Raw genomic sequence first — 25191 nt, forward strand, 5'->3', positions numbered from 1 at the left:
ATATAGATATATATTGCACTCCACAGATACTGTGTTTTGTACAAATTAAAGGTTTGTGGCAACCCTGCATTGAGCAAGTCTAGTGGTGCCATTTTTTCCAACAGTATTATTTTTAAGTATGTGTATTGCTTTCTTAGACATAATGCTATTGCACATTTAGTGGACCACAGTGTGGTATAAACATAACTTTTACATGCACTGGAAAACCAAAAAAAAAAATTTCTTGTGGCTTTCTTTATTGCGATTACTTTATTGCAGTGGTCTGGAATTGAACCTGCAATGTCTTCAGTCAGTTCAGTCACTCAGTCTTGTCCAACACTTTGCGACCCCAAGAACTGCAGCATGCTGGGCTTCCCTGTCCATCACCAACTCCCGAAGCCTGCTCAAACTCATGTCCATCGAGTTGGTGATGCCATCCAACCATCTCATCCTCTGTTGTCCCTTTCTCCTCCTGCCTTCGATCTTTCCCAGCATCAGGGTCTTTTCCAGTGAGTCAGTTCTTCACATCAGGTGGCCAAAGGATTGGAGTTTCAGCTTCAGCATCAGTCCTTCCAATGAACATTCAGGACTGATTTCCTTTAGGATTGACTGGTTTGATCTCCTTGCAGTCCAAGGGACTCTCAAGAGTCTTCTCCAACACCACAGTTCAAAATCATCAGTTATTCAGTGCTCAGGCTTGTTTATGTTCTAACTCTCACATTCATACATGACCACTAGAAAAACCATAACTTTGACTAGGTGGACCTTTGTTGGCAAAGTAACTTCTCTGCTTTTTTTTTTTTTTGTCTCTGCTTTTTAATATGCTGTCTAGGTTGGTCACAGCTTTTCCTCCAAGGAGCAAACGTCTTTTAATTTCATGGTTATAGTCGCCAACTGCAGTGATTTTGGAGCCCAAGAAAATAAAATCAGTCACTGTTTCCACTGTTTCACCATCTATTTGCCATGAGGTGATGGGACTGGATGCCATGATCAATGTCTTCAAGGTATGCCTGTATATATATACCTTATATATGTGTGTGCATGTGTATCTTATATATATATATATACACATATATATACTCTTTTGTATATAAATATAAATGCAGTATGTGTGTATGTATATATATATATATATCTTCCTGCTATTTTTCTGAGGAAAGGGACTGCTTATGAAGCAAGCTGGCCTGAAATCAGAGCCCGCAGAATTGAAATAGCTGAGCACTTGCTTAAGAAGAGCTTGTTCTTGTTCTAGATCTACTATTGTTGCCTTCTGTATGCCCCTGAATGAAGTGCTTCACCCCTGGGAACCTCAACTGTCTCGTCTAGGACATGAGAACAATAATAATCCATGTCCTACATACCACACATGTGTGCATATGTATGTATAGTTGGCTGTTGCGCAGATAAAAGGGGTGTTGTGTGGAGAAGCTTAGTGGATTATAAAATGCTATGCAATTTGAGTTATTCATTCGATTACTCTTAGAATCTTTCTTTATGTGAGTCACACCATAAAAGAATCTGAAGCAAAAGTTCGTTATGTATGCATAGTTTATTTGGAAACATTATCCCTGGGAACTGGAAGAAGTAAGGGACGGGGGAGTGAAATAGGAAAAAAGGAATGACCAATACAAGGATGTATTTTTTTTTCACAGTTTTCTGTGATTTAAGGCCACATTTGACAGTTTTTCATAGAATATAGCACAAGTGACTAATCTCTCTCATGCTTCCTGCATCTTCAACTTAAATTCCACCTCAATCTAGTTCTAATGGGTTTTTTTCCAGTAAGCTAGGAGATACCCAGAAAGATTACCCTCCCAGAAAAAAACAGGCACACAAAAAGACCTCTTTGCTCTTCTCTTTCTTCTGGCTGTAGACAGTTTTGTGGGTACATAGCTAGATGCTCTATGTGAAATTGTTGAATGAATGAATGACTTTTTTTTTTTCTGAGACACCACATTGATCAGTGGGTTGTAGGTAGTCAAGAGAAGATTCAGTCCCAAAACAATCCTTTGGTATTCTCACAAGGACGTGTTTTGAGTTGGCCACCACAATGGGCTACCGGTTACTGGCTTCCCCAGAACCTTCCTGGACACATACCGAAGTGCATATCAGAGCCATCCTCCAGGAAAGTAAAAGAGGAGTGTTTTATGTATCAGTTTCTGTCTCATCATGAGGAGCACCACGGAGTCACTGACTTCTTTGCATTTGAGGGGTGCCTCTATTCCCATAGGTGGCTGGTATCATTAAGTCAGAGGGGTCCTTGGTGAGAAGTAGGAGAGAAGAGCACTTGGGTAGGCCCTACATGAAGCTGGTCTCAGTCTGCAGAACCAGTTGCAACACAATAGCTGGGGTAAATGGCTTGAGATGATCTGAAGCAGACAAGGAATGTCCTGCAGAGCCCTGTTGAAAGATTATCAACTTTATTATCCCTCATCGGGTTAACAAAGAAATGCAAGCACAAAGTCATTACAATTTAGAGAAGGACAGGGTTCTAAATTACCTTTTTCTTATCTTGCAGGCAAACAGATGGTCACGTGATCCCATTTTCCCAACCCTCTGCCATTCGCCCCCAGCCCTTCCTCTCTCCTTGACCCATCCTTCAGTTACAAGATGTAGCTTAATGTAAAATCCACAGTTCAAAGATTCTTCAAGAGAGCTCAAGGTTGGCTGGATTTTTTTCTCTTTTTTCTTGTGGAATGAAATGAAAAAATATAATTGGAAACCTTGATGGTTGCATGAGCACAATTTCCTGTCTTCCCAACTGTAGCAGGGAGGTAATTCAGGCATTTTGAACTGCCATTCTGAGGCAGTCGTTCCTGATCCGTAATCAGTCAAGTGATGTACAAATTAGCATTTGGATGGCTTTGTTAGCCACATTTGAGCAAAAAGTCTCAATGGACACTGTTGTCCAGAGAAAAAGTGTGTCAAATACCTTGGTGTCAGACGTATAAGGATTCCTTTTCTTGCTTTGACACATGCTGCTAAGTGACATTAGCCACCATCACCCACCAAAAAAGACGCCTATATTTCCCCATCTGTAAAAAGGAACGTATATCACAGAGTGGACTTCCCTGTTGCTCTCACGGTAAAGAAATTGTCTGCAATGCAGGAGACTCAGGTTCAATCCCTGGGTCGGGAAGACGCCCTGGAGAAGGGAATGGCAACCCACTCCAGTACTCTTGTCTGGAGAATCGCAGGGGCAGAGGAGCCTGGTGGGCTACAGTCCGTGGAGGTGCAAAGAGTCAGACACGAATGAACGGCTAACACTACTACTACTATATCACAGAGTCATAGGAAAGATGAGAAATTAGAGATGATATGTGTTCTCACCTAAAACGATGCCTAGGAAATAGGAAGCATTCAATAAATCACATTATCATCATCACCACCACTGTTATTTTGGTTAACCTTTAAACTTCTGATGCTTCTTACAGAAAATCTAAGCTGATGTTCCCAGCTCCAAAGTTGAGATCAGTGACAAGCGAGAGAGGAAAGTCAGATCTACTAAACAAAGCATAGGAGCTCAGTCCATTCAAGCAACATTTATTGAGCACCTATTGTATGCCAGGCCCTGTGCTAGGTACTGCGGCGATTACAGACATGGTGAAGGCTCACCATTTGATGGACAGACACTTACTCTCCACTATTGTCCAATGTTTTTTTTCTTTAAATTTACCCTCTTTTAGTTATCTATTTCTGCTAACTTCCAAGAAATGATGATTGTGAAATTCTAAATTTGACGTGATAATTTCACATTTTTCTAACCCAGTTAATATCCTGTAAATAAACAATATTCAGCTTGTGCTATGATTTAAAAAAAAAAGTCATACAAGCCACATATTTGGAAACATTAACCCAGTACAATGCCAAGGACAGAAACATGTCAAACAGAAAAACAGGTAAATAAATGAATGAGTATATATTGATCCACCAGCCCTGAGCCCGACCCTAATAAGAACCTAGGTGGGAGACTGAGGCTCTCAGACTGACTTCTGAAATCCCTTCCTGGGCTAATAAGTTATTGTCCATTAAATGAACTCATTAATCAATCAATCCTATACCTACAGCTAGAAAGTGGAAGAAAAGGAGGGAACAGGATTCTGATAGCCCTGACTTGGTCACACAAAGTGTGTTTTTACAAAAAGACATTTCAGGAATTCCCTGACCGTCCAGTGGTCATGACTCCCCACTTCCACTGCAGGTAGAACAGGTTTGGTCTATTTTGAAGAATGAAGCTCCCACATGCTGTGTGATGTGAACGAAAATAAAATAAAATAATAGTAAAAGGCAGACATTTGTAATCGTCAGGCAGCAGTTACGAGCTCCTTCCTTGGCTGCATCTGGAGTTGTGTGAACATCCTTCTTCTCGTGGTCCATTAGCTCCCAGGAAACAAGTGAAGGGTCTGGCCACTGTCCTTTACTGGATCTTTGTGTCCCTCAAGGGAAAGTGCTTTCAGGCTGAGTGCCAATGGAATTGGAAGCCATCTTTTCTTTGGTCGTTTTCATCAACACCCCTTAACCCTCCCACGTCCAGCTGCTGCCTGGGCTCTGGGTGAGCATTCACACAGGAGGAGGGGGCTTCAGTGAGGAACAAAGAGAGCATTCAGATTTCTTTTTTCCTTCACAGCACACTCTGTGTCTGTATCAAGCAAGTCTCAGTGTTAAGTTTAAACGACTTTTTTTTTTTCTTCTTTTGCTCACAATGTGTACTTATTAGTTAGTGTCAGACCTAAAAGCTATATTCAGTTCAGTCGCTCAGTCCTGTCCGACTCTGTGCGACCCCATGAATCACAGTACGCCAGGCTTCCCTGTCCATCACCAACTCCCGGAGTTCACCCAAACCCTGTCCATCAAGTCAGTGATGCCATCCAACCATCTCATCCTCTGTCATCCCCTTCTCCTATGGCCCTCAATATTTCCCAGCATTAGGGTCTTTTCAAATGAGTCAGCCCTTCACATCAGGTGACCAAAGTATTGGAGTTTCAGCTTCAACATCAGTCCTTCCAGTGAACACCCAGGACTGATCTCCTTTAGGGTAAAAGGAGTATAAAGGCTATATACTCTGGTACAATGGAAATACCATGACTGTTAGAAAAGTCCCAATTTTTAACCCACATTTTGCTATATACTCCCTGTGGGATCTCAGGTAAACAAGGAACCAGTGAACTTCAATTTTAGTTCCATAAAAGGAATATAGCAGGAGATGATCACCCAACCTGTCTCACTATGAAAATCCAACCATGGGGACGTGCCCTCCTTTATTTTTGTTTCATTGATAGTGGTACAACCTACTCATGAGAAAAGAACCATCCACTCTGTCCCTAACTGCTCCCTATCTATTCCCTCCAGAAGGAAATAAATATTTTTCTTCTAGGGGAGAAGAGAGTAGTCTTAAGTTTGTTTTGCCTTTGTTTTGTTTTTAAGATTGAGGGTTTTTCCCCCAGGTGCTAATGGTTTGGGATGTTGACAATTGTGCATGAAATTGCAAGATAGAGGAAGTGTGTATGTTTTTCCTGTTGGGGGCATGGTGAGGACTTGAAGGGGGTGAGAGATGGAACACACTGAGTCTGGAGTGGCTTGCTGTGGCTTGATCTGACACTGGAGAGTTTTCCAGAAAGCCTCTCTGCCATTCCCACCATCCGTCTCAATATACACCCATGGGATATGGTCTGAGAGCCCAGTAGCCACATTGACTGAAGTTTTGCTGGGTGACTGGCCCACTGGTACTCAAGAGAGAACTCATAGTAGGCACCTGAGTCCTGCCATCAAAGCCAGTCTCTAAGAAAGAGGGAACTGTTCCACCTGCAGCAGCCTTGCCTGGTGGCCTCCCAGCAGAAATGATGGATGACCACGTCCACAAGGATTCACCCTGTTGTCCACATCACCTGTGCAGGTAGGTGGCTCCCTACAAAGTTCTAATGCAGTCGACTCTATTAGAAGGAAACGTGCCTGAGCATGAGATGGTTAATAAATGCTACAGTTAGATGAGAATTATGTCCCTTCACCTTTTGGGGATTTTAGGGGATTTGTTTGGGTTTTGCTTTCTGGTTTTTTTGGCCACACAGTGTGGCCTGCAGGATCCTAGCTCCCCAACCAGGGATTGAACCCCAGCCCCCAGCCGTGGAAGCACAGAGTCCCAACCACTAGGACCGCCAGGAGATTCCTACCACCTTAAAAGTATCTTTTTAGGGACTTCTCTAATGATCCAGTGGTTAAGACTCTGTGATTCCAGTGTCTTCCACTGAAGGGGGCTTGGGTTCATTCCCTGGTTAGGAAACTAAATACCACGTTCTGTGCCGTCCAGACCAAAAAAAAAAAAAAGGTGGGGGGGGGGGATTCTTTTAAGATTTGAATAAGCCAACAGAAAAAGAGAAAAAACCTGTTTGATTATTTACATCTTCTTCCTTTATCTGCACATTACCCACTCTGAGTTTTGCCATGGCCAAGGAAATGACTAAATTCAACAGCTCTGCCCCCGATATTGTGATGTCATCTCTGATTATACCAATACCTTTTTCTTTTTGAGTTGAAGAAAAGGCAACCCTGGTGATCCCAGAAGCGAAACTCAGGATAGCCTGTTCACAAACTTGAAAATATAGACTGTCCGAAGAAATGTTATTCCATTTTGGATTCCTTTTATTAGGACATACCAGCATTAACACATTAGAAACACTGTTGATGTTGGTACTAAGAACATCCTTAAGAAGGGAAAAAAGGAACTATGTACCAATACTCCCTGAAACCTTCTGACCCTACCCTTGACTCTCTTCTTTGTGAAGGGGAGAGGGGAAGTGTAGGCATTTGGGAGATGGCCCAAAGGAGGAAAATGGCACATTATATTCTGGACGTTTCTGGATTTAATATTTGCAGGTAATACAGAAGGTTCAGAATATGGAATAACTCTTAAGGCCATTCAGTCAGAATTTGAACCCTGGGTCACAAAACTGGTGTTCTGGACCAAATCATTTAATGGGTGAGTCTAATGGATCATCTGACCTCAGCCTCCCAAGGCCACTGCTTCTCCTCTGGATTCAGTAACTTTCATGGAGTTATAAAAGAAAAATACTGCTTAGTATCAAGAAAGCCAACTACTGGTGCTGCCACTGGAAATAAAGAGATCTAAGAAAGCAATGACTTCATCAGAAAACAGAACTTGTGGATAAATTAAAGAATAGGGAAAACTGGGATCAATTGCAAACCAGAAACTCGGGTATGCTAGAAATGTGATTTTAAGTTTAATTTCTATTTCAATCTCCAATTCCAGTTAGTGAAGGGCAGGGAAGTCTGGCGTGTTGCAAAGAGTCAGACATAACTTAGTGACTGAACAAGAGAGCGCCCTCAAAGTGGCTGTGCATACAGAACTGAAAAGATGGTCCCTCTTTCACAACAGGCTGATGTGGGGGCTCTCTAATTCAAAAAGAGTCCCCCTTCCCCAGGAAAAATAGGAGAGTAGACAGAGCTTAATTTGAGATGTACTAGAGGTTCTCATCACTTCAGAGATATCTTTATTTCTTGCCTATATTTGGAACCTGAAATTTCATGATTTATGCTTTAATCTTTTTGTACCTTTACTATTATATTTTTTCTTCTTCAAGAGTCTTGGGGTGATGATAATGTCTCAAGCCTTTAGCAGAGATTAATTCCCACTTGAGTACTGGAGACAGTGTCATCTGAGATCAAGAGACCCAAACCTGAGGCTGCAACTGACCTGCTGGGCAATGAAGTCAGTTTCAAATTTCCTATCTATAAAATGAAGAGTCTGGACTGCTGCTCCACGTGACTCTGAAACAGCACTGAGTCCGAGGACACTGTGACTTATAAGACAATTGACAGACAAATGCCATTGAGAGAGGAAAATGGGATAGATGGGAAAGAGGACGAGGATGGAGTGTGGAAACAAGAGAAGGCCTGATTCAAGTTCGGTTCAGCGGCTCAGTTGTGTCCGATTCTGTGACCCCATGGATTGCAGCATGCCAGGCCTCCCTGTCCATCACCAATTCCCAGAGTTTACTCAAATTCATGTCCATTAAGTCAGTGATGCCATTCAAGCATCTCATCCTCTGTCATCCCCTTCTCCTCCCGCCTTCAATCTTTCCCAGCATCAGGGTCTTTTCAAATGAGTCAGTTCTTCGCATTAGGTGACCAAAGTATTGGAATTTCAGCTTCAGCATCAGTCCTTCCAATGAATATTCAGGACTGATCTCCTTTAGGATGGACTGGTTGGAGCTCCTTGCAGTCCAAGGGACTCTCAAGCTCTTCTCCAACACCACAGTTCAAAAGTATTAATTTTTTGGCACTCAGCTTTCATTATAGTCCAACTCTCCCATCCACACACAACTACCGGAAAAACCATAGCTTTGACTAGACGGAGTTTTGTAGGCAGAGTAATGTCTCTGCTTTTTAATATGCTGTCCAGGTTGGTCATAACTTTTCTTCTAAGAAGCAAGCATCTTTTAATTTCATGGCTGCAGTCACCATCTGCAGTGATTTTGGAGCCCCCAAAAATAAAGTCTGTCACTGTTTCCATTGTTTCCCCATCTATTTGCCACGAAGTGATGGGACCAGATGCCATGATCTTAGTTTTCTGAAGGCTTTGTAAAAAGGCAGGCCAGAGGGCCTCCATATTCAAGCTTTGTCTGTTTCCCAATTGAGTCCCTAGCTGCTTCACCTCTCCCCTGCCCATCCCCTTGTCTCCATCTGCAAAGACAGGTGTGCAACCATGAAACCCAGATGGATAGGTTTACACGTGCCACCTATCCTGACAGCAGCTCCAACTTCGCCGCCCCTGCCTTTTCACCACACCCTGGCCACTCTCCATCCTCTGTGGCCTGTATATCATCTTTATAGGCTCAGGTACTAAAAACCAGGAAGTTATTAAAGCCCAGGTCTGGCAATTTCACTGAACTTGACAGATCATTAAGAAGATTCATTCTAAATACATTCAGACCAGCTCTGGCACTTTCCCCAGGCCTGAAAGATAGACTCTCATCACACAGGGCAGAGGAAAGCTAGCTTTGTTATATCAGCCGCTCCTTGCTTCTGACTGCCACAGACTCCGTTGGCACACAATTCCCAGAGCAAGAACTGGAATTGTAGATCCTGGTAGCCAGTTTTCTCATCATGGAGCAGCTCTTTCTGTAACAGGTGGCTTTGAACTACCTGTATTTGCATATGGTTTGCTTATATAGGAGACATAATTGACATTTGTTTCTTGTCAGTTTTTTGTCACTTCTCAAGCTGATGTTTTTGGGGCTATTTTTGTTTTGTGATTATGTGGCTTGATTTTATTTCTTGGTCTACATATACATGAATTGAAAGTGTTAGTCAGTCAGTCATGTCTGACTTTTTGCGACCCCATGGACTGCAGCCTGCCAAGCTCCTCTGTCCATGGAATTCTCCAGGGAAGAATACTAGAGCAGGTAGCCATTCCCTTCTCCAGGGGATCTTCCCAACCCAGGATTGAATTCACGTTTCCTACATAGCAGGCAGACCCTTTATCATCTGAGCCACCAGGAAAGCCCCTACCTATATACATAAGTGACCATAAGCCCCTTTATATCAAATGTAAAGAGCAGAAGTCAAGAAGATAAGCAAAGCCAATAGATTTTGAAAACCACCTATTCCAGTGGTGTTCTATCTGGTATGTATAGGGCACTCAATATATTTTTTAATTAATGAAGGAACAAATGAATGAATAAATCCTTACTCCAAATGAGCTCTTAATTAGATGTGTGTATCGATCAGTTGCTACTGCATTATAAACAACCACAAACATATCAGTGTCACACAATAAGTTTATTATTAACATGTGTCTGGCTATGCCTTATGTATCGCACTCTGGGGATCAGGCTAGAAGAACTGCAACTTCCTCGGGCATATTCTTCTTGTAGCTGAATCTGAAAGCTGTCAGGACGGGTGAGTAGAAAGAGCAATGCCTCTCTAAGGTCAGGTTCAGAAAAGGTAACTTGTCACATCTATTCACATTTCGTTGGCCAAAGCATATCATAAAGCCAAGTCCAACATCAATGAATATCTGCCCCCTACCAAAAAATCTAATCTATCAAATACAGAATAGGAGCTACAGCTGCCCTGGTTGATGGTTAGGACCAACCAGCCCAGAATCTTCTCTAGATATCTAGTTTCTCTCTCCTGCCTCTTACGGTGGTTCCTGAGATGCTTCATCAGAAACCAGGACCCAAGAGGACACAATTTAAAAAGAAAATCAGTGATTATATTTGCTCTGGATAGGATAACAAAGCACTTCTCAGGTGGCATTAGTGGTAAAGAACCATCCTGCCAATGCAGGAGACGTAAGTGATGCAGATTCGATCCCTGGGTTGGGAAGATCCCCCGGAGGAGGGCACGGCAACCCACTCCAGTATTCTTGTCTGGAGAATTCCAGTGACAGAGGAGCCTGGCAGGCTACTGTATATAGGGTCACACAGAGTCAGACACAACTTAAGTAACAGCACAGCATAACAGCTTGGTACCAAAGTAACAGGCTCAGGAGAGGAGAGGGAATTCTAGGCTGAGAGAACAGGATAAACAAAAGACAGTTGTTGTTGGGTTTATACATATGAAATGAAAGTGAAAGTCGCTCAGTTGTGTCCAACTCCTTGTGACCCCTTGGACTATAGAATCCATGGAATTCTCCAGGCCAGAATACTGGAGTGAGTAGTCTTTCCCTTTTTCCAGGGGCTCTTCCCAACCCAGGGATTGAACCCTGGTCTCCCACATTGCAGGTAGATGGTTTACCAGCTGAGCCATATATATATATATATATATAAAATCCCTATCACCAAGTACCATCCTTGGTACATTGTAGGTACTCCTTAATCAATGTTTCACAAAAGCAAACAAAAATCATAGTGAAAACAGGCTCCCTCACTGAACAAAACAGGGTGTAAAATTTTCAGCTAGGTTTACAATTTAAATTTAGTATCAAATACCCTTGATGTTTCATCCAAAAGGCTGTCAATGGAGCCAGTGTAATTAGGACTCTCAAGATGCAGACAATATTGTGTAAGAACCTCACACCTGGTTTGTTGGGAAGAGCAGAGCTAGTTTCCATGATCCTAAAATACCCCGAGAAATTACTAAAAAGATGTTGAGGCACAAGTGAACCAAGTAAACATACCCATTATGCAAATAATCCTTATGGAGCAAACGGAGCCAGATCCACAACCTTTGTCCAACTTTTCGGCCATTCCAGATCTTGCCTTTTGACCGCAAGATCCCTGGGTTGGATGACCCACTTTCCAAACTATTGATATTTAGCCACTGCTTGGGCAAGTGTTCATGCAGTCCAACCAAAGGGCCATAAACTTCATGACCAGCCCACTCATCCTAGGTATAATAACCAGCAGCAATGAGGCTGGCTGTATTTATTACATTGAGATGATTTCCAGGTAAGAGAATTCATTGCTGGAGAACTTCCCTCCCAGTTGCCCCAATGCAGCTTTTAAAATCTGGACTATTTCCCCTCATCCTAATGGGGCCACTTAGAGTTTATCATCCGCTGATAGGAAAAGTTATCTGCACAGCTGTGGATCCACATTAGTTATGCTCTGAGCAGGACAACACTGTAAATTATTTGCAATATGCTGGAACTCAACATGGCCTGAGTTTATAAATATGATATTAAACTCTTAAGAGGGAGTTGCAAACCTTTTATACAGCCATTAATTTTTAAAATGGTTTAGAAGTCCAAATTAGCAGCTGGAGGTGAGTGTCATCTTCCAAAAACAGATGGCATGGGCTTTTCTAAGAACAACAAGATCCCGAGATCAAATAGGAAGATTAGGACTTGGATGCCTTTTGGAAATCTACTTCAAAGCGCAGAATAATGAGTAAGATTCAAAGTGTTATTCCTAGAGGCTGCCCTGACCACCCCAGTACATGGTCTGAGATTCGCACTGAACTCCTATCACCTCGCTGCATGCTGTGCACCCTCAGTTGCTAAGTTGTGTTTGGCCCTTGCGACCCCATGGACTGTAGCCTGCCAGGCTCCCCTGTCCACGGAATTTTCCAGGCAAGAATACTGGAGTGGGTTGCCATTTCCTCCTTCAGGGGACCTTCCCGAGTCTCCTGTGTCTTCTGTACCGGCAGGCAGATTCTTTACTATGGCACACCTGGGAAGCCTTTGCTGCAAGCTGTACTCATTTGAAAACTAGCCACACACAGTTTTGCAATATATACAAAATTTCAGTTCTCTTATTTACATCCTATTGTTTTTCCTGACTAAACACTGAAACACTAAATGACTAAAATACTTTTGCTTTGTATAACACCTTCTAGAAATATATTACAGAGAAAAAGTTCCCCATAATCTGACTTCACAAGGTAACCACTATTGACCATTTAGTGCAGAGTTTTTCAGATATTATTTTTGGTCCATGGACTGATATATATGTAGTTTTAAACAACAATTATACCATTTATACTATTTTACAATTTTCTTTTTTCCTGTTTCCTCAGTGTACACAGTAAGCTCTTTAAAGGCAAGGATTTTAGCTCAATAAATTATTTACTCCACTCTTATTAAATATCTACTATTTATTGTTGCTGTTGTTTTTAATCATTAAGTCACGGCTGACTTTGTGACCCCATGGACTGTAGCCCACCAGTCTCCTCTGTCCATGGGATTTCCCAGGCAAGAAAACTGGAGTGGTTTGCTATTGCCTTCTCCAGGGGATCTTCCGAATCCAGGGATCAAACCCATGTCTCTTATGTCTCCTGCATTGCCAGGCAGGTTGTTTACCACTAGCCCAAGTTGGGAAGCCACGTTTGGTCTATCTCACAACCTATTTTGGTAACTGAGGACGATCTATCTCATTACTTCTACCAAAACTTCCAGTTTAATCCTTCTGTATTGGTAGTACATCCTTAATCTTCCTTTTGAACCAATCCCAGAGACTACAGAAAGATAGTGAGAAAACAGCTAAAGTTGGATCAGTTGTCTGTTGCTGAGATAACAAACCACCTGAATCCAGTGGCTTAAGACAATAAGACTTTATTATGGTTAAAGGGTCTATGGGTCAGCAAGTAGCTCTTTTGGTCTCAGTTGGACACACCGATACATCCATGGGCAGCTCTGTGTAGTTTGGCATGGCTTTCTCGCAGACGTGGGAGTCAGCCAACTCTCAGGACTTGTCCAGGATGGCCATAGTGATGGAGACAAAGTCCAGGAGAGCACACAGGCTCTCCTGAGGTTCAGACCTGACCGGCACACTATCACTTCTACCCTGTTCTAGTGACTAAAGCAGAGGACAATACCAGCTCAAATTCAAGGGACTGGAAAAAAAGATTCCATCATCTCTTGGTGGGAGAAGCTTCAATGTCACATTGCAAAGAGCACTAATATAGGGAGATGTGAATAATTGGGGCCACTGTGCAGTCAGTCTGCACACTGGGTGTGGTGGAGAATCTTACTGTCCATGAAAATTCACTCTCCCTTCTTCCGCAGCAATAGAACTTCAACCAGCCATGTAGATTATAATTCAGTGTCCTTGGCAGTTAGGTGTGACCACAGATGGCTATGTTCTCCTTATGAGCTAAATATTCACCAGTGGAATCTGAGTAGAAGTGATTGTACCACTTAAAGATACCTGGACATGACTTCTGGGAGGTTCTACCCACTTCCTCACCAACTAGCATCTCCATGTAGCAATAACCCAGTATCGTTTATGCTGCTGCTGACAATGTGCTGGTGGATAGAGGAGTAATGTCTTGTGAGGAACTTGGAATCCAAATGACCAAGATAAGACCTGACCTGGCCTGCTCATATCAGGAATGTTATGTAAAGAGAAATTGACTTTTTGGCTCTCTAAACTGCTCTGTGTTGGGGCCTCTTTGTTACAGCAGCTGACCATCTCCTAATCAACACATTGGTTTAAGGAGAAGTACAATCTCCAGTCATCAGAAAACTGGGTCAACAGATCCTTTACTCTGAAGTTTTGTAGAGAGAACTCGAAGTCAGTCCTAAGACACCCATGGCCCAAAGCTTAAAAGAGAGAAAAAAAGAGCAATGATCTGAGTACTCCTTAGAATATTTGGGTTAGGAAGGCAGCAGTTGCGGGAGGTGGGGGTGCAGTTGGTGGGTATCATTCTCTGTCAAGTCTTGGTAAACATATTTATTCATCTAGAAGCTGGTACTCTTCTTATCTGATGACTCCACATCATGAATCTTTAACCTTTGCCTGAAGTACTTTTGATTATGATTGCTAGGGCTGCAAAGCGCCAGAACATTGAAATTCTGACATCACAAGTAACTGATGGAGAGTCTGTCACTAACTATACTTTCTTCCCAGCTGGAATCTCTGAAAATGCTGAGGGATGGTGGAAACTGACTTGAAGAGTGATCAAAGAGATCTTCCAAATTAAGAGGGACATTATTACTGAAGTTTAAAGGAGCCTGGTGACTAATAAAGGAGAATCAGATTGCTCCTCTATTTTTAAAATCTTCAAAGAACTCCTAATTTTAAACCTTAAACAAGGGCTACAAGGCCCTGAAGGGTCTAGCCCTTTACTACTGCACAGCCTCACTTCACCTCTCTTGCTTCCTCCTTCCTTTTATCCTCCCTGAGTGGCATCCTCAACGTCTCTTTATTGCACTCAATTTCCTTTTGGCCTTCTCTCTACCTGGATGACTTTCTCTAGATTCTCTGCCCAAATTCTGTTCCTATTTCAGATCAAAGCTCTCAGTTCCTCAGGGAAATCCTTCTTGAACACTCAGCCTGCGACAGAGACCTCTTTTACATTCTCACAGAACCCTTCATAGCACTACAATAATGATAAGTAACAAATAGTTCTTTACTGTTGAATACTAGACTGGATTTCCCAGGTGGCTCACCAGTAAACAATCTACTTGAAATGCAGGAGATGCAGAAGACCTGGGTTCAATCCCTGGGTAGGGACAATCCCCTGGAGGAGGGCATGACAACCCACTCCAGTATTTCTGCCTGGAGAATACCATGGACAGAGGAGCCTGGTGGACTACAGTCCATGGGGTTGCAAAGAGTTGGACGCAGCTGAAGCAACTGAGCAAGCACACTCTAGCCTAACAGTCCCTTGAGGACAGAAACTATGTCTGCTTTCTCAACTGCTATGTCTCAGTACCTAACAGAATAGACCCTAAATAAATACATATTTTTAAAATAATTGTTCCTTCTTCATTTTTTCAGCTGCACCATGTAGCTAGTGGGATCTTAGTTCTCCAACCAGGAATCAAACCTGGGCCATCAGCAGTGGAAGCACAGGGTCCTAACCACTGGACCACCAGAGAATTTCCTAGACCCTCAATTAATATTGAATGAAGGAATACATGGGCTTCCCAGTTGGCGCTAGTGGTAAAGAACCCGCCAGTTCAGGAGACGCAAGAGACACAGGTTTGATTCCTGAGTCGGGAAGATCCCCTGGAGGAGGAAATGGCAATCCACTGCAGTATTCTTGCCTGGAGAATCCCATGGACAGAGGAGCCTGGTGGGTCGCAAAGGACCCCATGGGGTCTCAAAGAGTCTGACACGTCTGAAGCAACTTAGCTTGCTTGCTTGCTTGCTTGAAGGAATACATAAGTAGATGAATGGAGGAACAGTGTGTCAGAGACAGAAAGAAAGGGGACAGACAGACAGACATAGCAAAAGGACAGGCAGAGAGCATCAGCTTGCCTCCTGATAGAGAGATTTGCATGTCGATGAGTTCCTTGGGGCACAACCCGCCCCCCAACTCCTGATTCCCAGAAGAGACAAACAACACCTCCTCTCCATGCCCAACTAGTAATTTCAGCTGTCAGGCAACTCACTCGTTCTCCCTGGAGAGACACAGCCCTGAGGAACTGGAATACACCCCCTGCGCATTCCGTTGTAAGAGCAGACACAGTGAATTAAATCAGCAGCCTGGGCTTAGGGACAAATTGCATTTGGAAATTGTATTTATGTATCAAAAAACTAATTACTGCCAAGTTCCACCTCAGTAGTACTTGATGATTTCATTATTAGATCTAATTGCACTTCTATTCAGGATAAGAGTTTACTGTCTTTAATTGATAATGGAAATTGAAGACACAAAAATGTGAATGGTTGTAAGGCCTCTTTCCTTCACTGATTTCTGGCTCATGGAAAACAAAGTAGACTTGACCACTTTTGGGCCAAACATGTAAAGATTTCTGTTATGTTTCCCCCCATTTTGTGGCTTTTGGGGTTCTGCTGTCCTCCAAAGACAAGACGACCTAACATTTTGTACCCACTTTTAGGAATACACCAAACATCACGAGATTTCACATCTTAAGTGTTCACTTTCACAAAACCACAAACATCTTGTTCCTACACCCATCCATCCTTCCTCTGACAGAAGACGCAGAGCAGTGGAAAATGCATTTCTTCATAAGCATTTGGAGAGTGGGCTGGTGCCTTTGTCCCCAGATTCAGAGCAGCTCCATTTCCAACTGGAATGGAAGGAGCTTCCAGCTAGGGTCAAGGAGTCACCAGCAGGAGAGGTGAGGCAGGATGTCACATCCATTCACCAAACCTTGGAGCATCAGGGTCTCCCGTCCCTCCGGATCCTGCCATATTTTAATGAAGTAAAGCACTGGATTTGTTCTGTTAACATTGTTTCTGATTTGTGGTTTTGTTGCATGGTGGAAAGGGCAGCCAGTTAGTATCTGTTTTTATTTATTTATTTGGCTGGGCCAGATCTTAGCTGTGGCATGCGAGATCTAGTTCCCTGATCAGGGATAGAACCCTAGCCGCCTGCATTGTGAGCTCCAGTGTTACCCACTGGATCACCAGGGAAGTTCCCAAAGATTGATTGATCAACTGATTTTTCGCTGTGCTGGGTCTTCGTTGCTTTGCCTGGGCTCTTGGGCTCTAGGCTTGAACTTCAGTGTTAATAGTCACGGCGCAGGGGCTTAGTTGCTCCGAGGCATGTGGGATCTTCCCAGATTAGGGATCAAATACCTGTCCTCTGCATTGGTGGGTGGATTCTTTACCACCAGACCACCAGGAAGACTTCACTGGTGACTCAGATAGTAAAGAAGCTGCCTGCAATGCAAGAGACCTGGGTTCAATCCCAGGGTCAGGAAGATCCCTTGGAGAAGGAAATGGCAACACACTCCAGTATTCTTGCCTGGAGAATTCCATAAACAGAGGAACCTGGCGGGCTACAGTCCATGGGGTCACAAAGAGTCACACATGACTGAGCGACTAACATGAACAGACCTCCAGGGAAGCCCAAGAGCAGCCAGATAGTAGCTGAAGTACAAGAATTTGAACTCCCAAAAATCTAACAGGAAGAACCCAATCCCAACCTATACTCAGAAAGAAGGAACCTCTCTGCTTTGATAATGAATTTTAATTTTTTTTTAAATGGAAGAAAAAGATCAGGGCAACATCACATAGGGCTCTGAAGGCAGAAAATAAAAACAGCTGTGGAAAAATCCTGTGGCCTTTCTGCCACCTCCATGAAGGAGCAAATGCTGGCTGACTGGATGGATGGATGGATGGATGAATGGATGGATGGATGGTTGGTTGGCATCTGTGTTTCCTTGTTATGACCAAGGCCCCTGTTTCCTGGCTTCCCACACCTTGACCTCTTTTGTTTGTTTGTTTTTAATTGGAGGAAAATTGCTTTACAAGGTTGTATTGATTTCTGCCATACAACAACCCTTTACCTCTTTGAGTGCTTCTGTTGGCTTGTGGCTCTTTAACCCAAGTCTGTGCAGTCAGTCAGTTGGAGGATGACAGCAGACATCCAAGGCCAATGGGCAGCTAGAGGACAAGGACACATCCTCTGTACAGGATGACTTTGGCGGGGCTCCCACTGTTTAATCACTTCCTTAATCGGCTTCACCTCCTGGTTCCATGGCATCCTGCTCTCATCAGAACAACTGATGCTCTCTCTGAGGATCCCCATGTCTCTTTGTCTCGGTCCTTGCTGGTTTTTATTTCTTTCCGTTTAGTTTGTCCTCATCCTCTCTGTATCTCTTCCTTCCCCCCTTTCTCACTCTCCCCACTCCTCCTGTCTCTCTCTTTCTCTCTCTCATGGTCTGTGTATCTCTCTTCTTTGTGTCTCTGTCTCTCTCTATGTCTCTAATTTCTTCTGTGCCTGCTTCTCTCTGTCTCATCAGAAAGGCAAAATGCAATATAACCAGAGAAAAGCATGGTCCGAAAGGACACATGCACCCCACTGTTTGTGGGGGGGCTGTGTGTGTATGTGTATAATGGAATATTACTCAGCCATTAAAAAGAATGAAGTAATGCCATTTGCAGTGACATGGATGGAACTAGAGCTCGTCATCCTGAGTGAAGTTAAATTAAGTCAGAGAGAAATATTGTATGATATCCCTTATATGCAGAATCTAAAAAGAAATGACATAAACGAACTTGTTTACAAAACAGAAACATAATCACAGACTTAGAGAATGAACTTACGGTTACGAGGGGGGAAGGATGGGGGAAAGGAATAGTTAGGGAGTTTGGGATGGACATGTACACACTGCTATATTTAAAAAGGATAACCAAAAAAAAAAGATAACCAACAAGGTCCAACCTGTGTAGAGCACAGGGAACCCTGCTCAATGTCATGTGGCAGCCTGGATGGGAGGGGAGTTTAGGGGAGAATGGATACATGTACGTGTATGGCTGAGTCCCTTTGCCGTTCACCTGAAACTATCAAAACATTGTTAATCAGCTACACTCCAATATAAAATAAAGAGTTGTTTTTTAGAAAAAGAAAAGCCCAGACCTTGCTACCTGTTGGGGTTGGGTTGCCTTTCCATCACCCCCCTAACACCCCACAAGCTCCTGATTTCTGGCCCCCTCCGTCCTGTCCCTAGAAATGCAGAACCAGCTCCTCTCCTCCCTGGGTCCACAGCAAACTGCTCCCCAACTTTGTTCCTCTTGTTAAGCGCCACAGCTTTCCAGTGCTTGCTCCCTGCAGCCTGGATCATCTCCTCCCGACAACCCTTCTCTAGGGTCTTCTCCTTCCCCCCACCTTCCTACCCTACAGTTGCTCCAATATTTCCTTCACCTGTCTTGGAACAACCCACTGGGGCACCCAATGCTTCTCCAAGAATCCCAATTAAACCATAGAGCAACATTAAATCATCCTAGTGCAAAGCCAATATGGGCATGTCTAAAGTCCATTTTTAATAAGATTGCTTCATTGTTCCTGGCCAATTCAACTAAGGAAATACCCAAAACATGTCCATTTTGAAGATGAGAGATGTTGCTATACAATCCCTACAATGCCTATTTAAAAAATTTTCTTCCTGCAGTTTTGTAAAGAGAATGCTTCTACTCATTCTACAAATTTATACTGAAGGCCTGCTACATGCTACCACAAAGGGCCACTGATTAAAAACAGGAAGTCTTGTTTCCTGACATGCTCAACAGGCCATGATCCAACACTCATCCCTATGTAATGACTCTCATTTACTCCTGAAAATCCTGCCTCTATGGGAAAAGCCACTAAATAAAACAGTATTTTTATTAAATTTAACGGTGGCTCAGTGGGTAAAGAATCCACCTGCAGTGCAGGAGACGCAGGAGACATGAGTTTGGTCCCTGGGTCAGGAAGATCCCTTGGAGGAGGGCATGGCAACCCACTCCTGTATTCTTGCCTGGAGAATCCCATGAACAGAGGAGCCTGGTGGGCTACAGGCCATAGGGTCTCAAAGAGTCGGACACAACTGAAGCAATTGAGCATGAGCATGCATGGGAAAAGCCATTAAATAAAACAATATTTTCATTAATTTTAATGGTAAAAATTAGAACATACATCATCTTAGCCAATGATAGTCAATTTGTACAGGTAGAATAATTTATCGCTTGAAGAGTGAAGGCAAGTTTCTATATGTAATAAACAATAGTTTGAAAGTAAATGCAGTTGGCACATGAAATACAGTGAAACTGAAGTTTATTACATGTCACATGGGATGAAGAGGAGGAGGCAGATGATGGGTGAAGGGAGGTGAGTGGGAACCCAGTTGGGGAAAGGTACATTCTTCTTTCTGCACCACTGGCTCCATCAAAATGCACTTGAAATGAACTTATAGCACAGAAAAAAACATTTAGGGAAAAATGAAATCCAAACAGAAGAAGGCTTCTAAACATGGGGAAAGGATGCTCATACCTAACACACTGCAAAATCTAGTGGATGTGACCTCCTCCGCTTTCTCTTCCTAAAATGGACTGGTACAAAAAAGTGTGCAGAGTAGCATTGCTTGCAATGACACTATTTTTTTAATGATTTTTTAAAAAAAAATAACCCTGACCACCACTCAAATGACCATTGATAAGGAATGGAAGTAAATCATGATACATCCATGCACAGGTATAATTTGTAGTAATTTTTTTAATCAACAAGGTAACTCTATAGTTAATGATATAGAACAATGTCCAAGATACAAAAAACAAGCTGTGGAAATACACAAGCATGATTTATACACTCATAAATATATGTTTTTTTTAAAATGATCTTCAATGCATAACACAAGAAACTATAGGTATTCATCCTAAAGAGTGGAAAGGAAGAAGAGTCATTTATTTAAAATCCCCAATAACTGTTTGAATTTTATCATAAGCACTGATGACTTTTAGAATAAAAGGTAGGGACTTCCTTGGCAGAAGTGGTTAAGACTTAACCACTTAAGTAGTTAAGAAGTGGTTAAGACTTTGAGCTTCCACTGCAGGGGTTGCAGGTTCAACCCCTGGTTGGGGAACTAAGATCCTGCACGCCCCGTGGTGTGACCAGAAAAAAGAAAAAGGACAAAAGTAAATAAGAATTTTTTAAAATTAAGATCAAAACATAGAGGAAATTTTGCTACCTCTGAAAATTTCATGTTGTTATCTAGATATCCGATTACTCCAGGATACACAGGAGTGCTAGGAGCATCCCCATGGGAGTCACTTTTCTGCTTCGACTTTTCCTGAAATGTTCCCTCTTCCAGCCTCCAGCTCAGCCGTCCTCCTAACCTCTCCTGGTGGAAGGGTAGCACCCAACAGCTTCTTCATTTATCTGATTCGCCCACTCCGTGAAATCACTTGAGGGCTTTTCCAAAGGAACAACTCCCTCTTCTAGACATTAATTAAAAAGTCAAATTTCTGTTTTACTTACTATCCTAAGGTCCAAACAGAAAAGTCAAACTTCCCTGACTCCACAGAGGCCCACAAAAGCCTCTCTGAGGAGACTTCATATAAGCAAAGAAAATTCATTTGAAAAGGTGAAGCCCGTCATTCAGCAGGAAGCTCCCAGCCCCGCAGCAGGTACATGCCAGGCGCTGACCTCCACCGTAATAATACCTGTTTCTGTGGAGAGAGGACTAAATTCCATCAGACTGGGCTCTCAGAGCCCCGGTTCATGATGTGGTGGCCTATGCTGACGCCTCCTGAGGTGAATCTGCTTTTTAATCATCTCCTCCATTCCAGTCTCCTCATCCCTTAAACATGGGTGCTTATGCTTACCTCTGCTGCTTCGAGGGGAGAAGAAATCAATCAGGGATGACCAAAGCACTACATGCCTACAAAATACAATAAAATAATCACAGCTATTTCAGCTTAAAAACCCACCAGGGCCTCCAGATCACTTGGGAAAAGCATTTTAGTGAATAGAAATCACACCATCTGCTGTCCTTCCCTAGTTTTTAAATCAGATCAGTGCCAAATCACACATCAAAGAAAGAAGAAAATAAGACCTTTTTGAACTTCATCATAACTTCATGATGATCTGCGTCCCATAGAAGCTCAGTTTTTCCTTCTAAGACCTGGATCTTCCCCAAGGATAGTCACTCAGGTCAATTTCACAATTGACTGACTTTAAAAAAAAAAAAAAGTCTACATCATACACACATACCCCCCACTGGAAGGCACTCTCCAAATACTGAAAAGAATTGGTATCAGATCATCATGTAGGAAGGAAAGAATGGAGTTTTTTGTTTGCTTATTTGTTTATAATTCTCTCTAAGAAATGTTTAACAACCTCGGGGCTTTTTGTCTTTTTCTTAGAGCTCATTTTATCATATTTATTTTTGGCTAGGCCATGCTGCTTGCAGGATTTTATTTCCTTGACCAGGAAATAAACCTGTGCCACCTGCAGTGGAAGCTTGGAGTGTTAACCACTGGACCACAAGGGAAGTCCCGAGGAAAGAGTTCTTTTTTAGAAATCAACCAAATTAGGGATCTAAATATGAAGAAGCTGGTGAAACAGACCAGAAAGTAAAGCATCATTTTCACAGGCAAACACATATAATCTCTTCCATCTTCATTCAATAAATATTTATTAGTCACCTACTAGGAAGGAGTGGGAAGGCCTGGAAAGAGCACAGACTTTGGGAAAAGAATGAACATGGGCTCTACAACTTGCTACTTCTAAGATTTGGGGCAAGTTGCCTTACCTCTCTGATCCTAATTTTTTATTAAGGGAGGATTTTAATATCTCCTTTATAGAGCTGTTTTGAGAATTAATAACATAACATATTTAAAATACTTAGCATAGTCCTGGCATTAGGGACACCATCAAGGTTTATTATCTATTCTCATTCTCTGTCCCAAGCAACAGTGAGAAGACAGACAGAGTTCTGGCCCTCAAAGGGCCAGAGAAACCTACCAGAGAAACGTTCCTCCCAAATCCTTTCTCATTTAGGAAAACACTAAAGTCACACCTAGACTGGGGATGTTAAGATCTCATTGGCTTCCAGGTCACAAACACAGCTGAATTACACACACAAGGGAATATCAGAAGGCAAGAAACCCTTTCCTGAGGAAAACTGGGGCTAACCCTGCAATGCAAAACTGCCTCGCACCAATTACTCCGATCCAGGCGGAGGTGTCTGGGTGTAGTGGATAATTAGTGGCTGCCCCAGTCTTGGCACTGACATGACTGGTACTATTTAATGTAATTACATTACAGCAAAATGATGAGTTTTCCCATAATTGGTAGTTACAGCATAATTGAGACTACACAGAATATTAACACCCTAATTGCCAGAGCCTTCCAAAAACTGTTAGTTAAGTAAATGTTTCCCTTCTCTCTGGGCAGCAAAATGAGGGAACTGGAACTTTCTAGGACAGCCGCTCACTTTTGCCCTTCTTGTACTTCATGCACCAATCTCCTCAGATTTTTCAAGGGATGGGTCTCTGAGCTCTGCAGGACTCCATGTCATGGGCTTACTGCCTTCCTTCCTTATTAAACCTGCAGTGACAACCAGCAAAGATCCGACAGACTCATTCACAAGTACGACAGCAAGCACCAGGCTCAGAGTGAGGCAAGTTGGTTCAAACCCTGGCTTGCCCACTTTATTTCCCTGTGACTTTAGCAATCACATTAAGGAGCTTCCCTGGTGGGTCAGACGGGAGAGAATCTGCCTGCAATGAGGGAGACCTGGGTTCAATCCCTGGGTTGGGAAGATCCCATAGAGAAGAGAATGGCTACCCACTCCAGTATTCTTGCCTGGAGAATTCCATGGACAGAGGAGCCTGGCGGGCTACCGTCCATGGAGTTGCAAAGAGTTGGACATGAATGAGTAACTATCACTTTCAAGCTAACTAAGCCTTCTTTTCCTCACTAAAATGAAGATTATACCACTCACCTTATGGTACTAATTTAGCAGGTAAAACAGTTACAGTACACAGTCGGTGCTTAAGAAATATTAGTTAAATTTGAGGGTAACTTACTTAGCAAAATGAATAGGCTGGGGACTTCCCTGGTGGTCCAGTGGCTAAGACTCCACACTCCCAATGTAGGTGACCCAGGTTCAATCCCTGGTCAGGGAACTAGTTCCCACATGTCATAACTAGAGTACCCATGCCAGAACTAAAAAAATCTCTCATCCTGTAACAAAGGTCCAAGACCAGGGCAGCCAAATAAATAAATACATAAATACTTTTTAATAAAATCAACAGGATGTTGTTCCCAGGATTATTCCCATTTTTAATGGTAAAACAAACATTCTGAATTAAATCAAAGTCATAATTCAACAGGTAGTTAAAGTATTTGAGGAAGTAGAACAAGTTTTCCCAAACTCCTTAAGTGTCATAATAGTGTCTAGCCACTTAAGAGGTAGAATCGTGTGAAGGTTTAATACACATACCACAAATCCAGATGGCTCAGGTTCAAATCCCAACTCTGACACTGTCTAATTGTGGGGCCCTGGGAAAGTGGCTTAACCAATCCACATTACTACCTCCATCTACAAGGGAGGGTTATTAATTGTACCTAACTCCTGGGGTTGTTATGAGGACCAAGTAAGTTAAAACACATAAAGTTAAGAGTAACTGGCACATTGTGCACTCAATGTGTTGATGTTATCAAGATTCTTATTCTATTGACTGCTGATCTAATTGTACTTTCACTGATAAAAGGGATAAAATAATCACGAGAACCAGAAGGATGTCCATTTGCATCAGGAAAGCTACAAACTTGGAGAAGGAATGAAAGGTTTATAGTCTCATAGCAGCAATAACTTATGTTCACTTTATCATAAATGCTATAATCTAAGAGTCATTATGAAAAGTAAAATATGAACTTTCTTAGATTCCACCAGTAATACAAAGGTATTAATGTCATTTTGAGACCCCAGGGTACTCTAGGATAGACCAATGGAAGGGCTCATAACCAGAACCTGGCTCAATAAAGGCACAAATAATGAAAAACTGACCAATAAAAATATTTTGTTACTTCTAAATTCAAGGATTAGATTAATTAAACTGTAGCAGGGTATAAGTTTATGCTTCTCCTTTCCAAGTTTGACCAGTCCAATGAGATGCTTTCAACAAGCATTTTGCTTGCCTTATATTTTGCCAACTTCTATTACCTCATATTTGGAAAGGTGGTTGACAATACTAAAGAAATAGAAGTCTGTGTCTTAAACTGTGTCATCTCAGAATCTCCATAGAGATGAACATCAAGGTGAAACAGAATTCATTAAATTAAAGGAGACAGATTTATGCCCTTCGGTGAAATTGCTACCATTTTGTCTACCCAAGATCTGATCTCTGGTGGAAATGTCATTCCCTGCCCACGCTCCTCACATACAAACTCTAATCGTGAGGTCTACATAGAAGTAGTCACATTCTTAAAGATCACAACCCCAAGACCACTAATGATTTATCCTGCATTGGGCCACAGACTCAAACAGAGAAGATAATATTCTATCCAGTTGGCTGCAATTGGTCAGCTCAGGGGAAGCCATCTGACTCCTCCCATCACCCTCAGCCAATC

General features: G+C 42.5%; 1 long non-coding RNA gene and 1 other non-coding gene across 2 annotated transcripts in view; one reads left to right on the forward strand and one right to left on the reverse strand.

Annotated features, from left to right (window-relative positions):
• Positions 1–2182: 2182 nt before the first annotated feature.
• LOC122450103 overlaps positions 2183–25191 on the reverse strand; it is a 43794-nt gene continuing 20785 nt past the window's right edge. Inside the window, exon 3 of the long non-coding RNA XR_006272062.1 lies at positions 2183–2379. This is a non-coding gene — a long non-coding RNA (uncharacterized LOC122450103). The remainder of the gene's footprint in view (positions 2380–25191) is intronic.
• On the forward strand, positions 23672–23744 carry TRNAG-CCC. Its single transcript has one exon. It is a non-coding gene; the product is annotated as a tRNA-Gly (tRNA).

The sequence above is a fragment of the Cervus canadensis genome, chromosome 11 (assembly GCF_019320065.1).
Source record: "Cervus canadensis isolate Bull #8, Minnesota chromosome 11, ASM1932006v1, whole genome shotgun sequence".
Classification (NCBI taxonomy): Eukaryota; Metazoa; Chordata; class Mammalia; order Artiodactyla; family Cervidae; genus Cervus; species Cervus canadensis.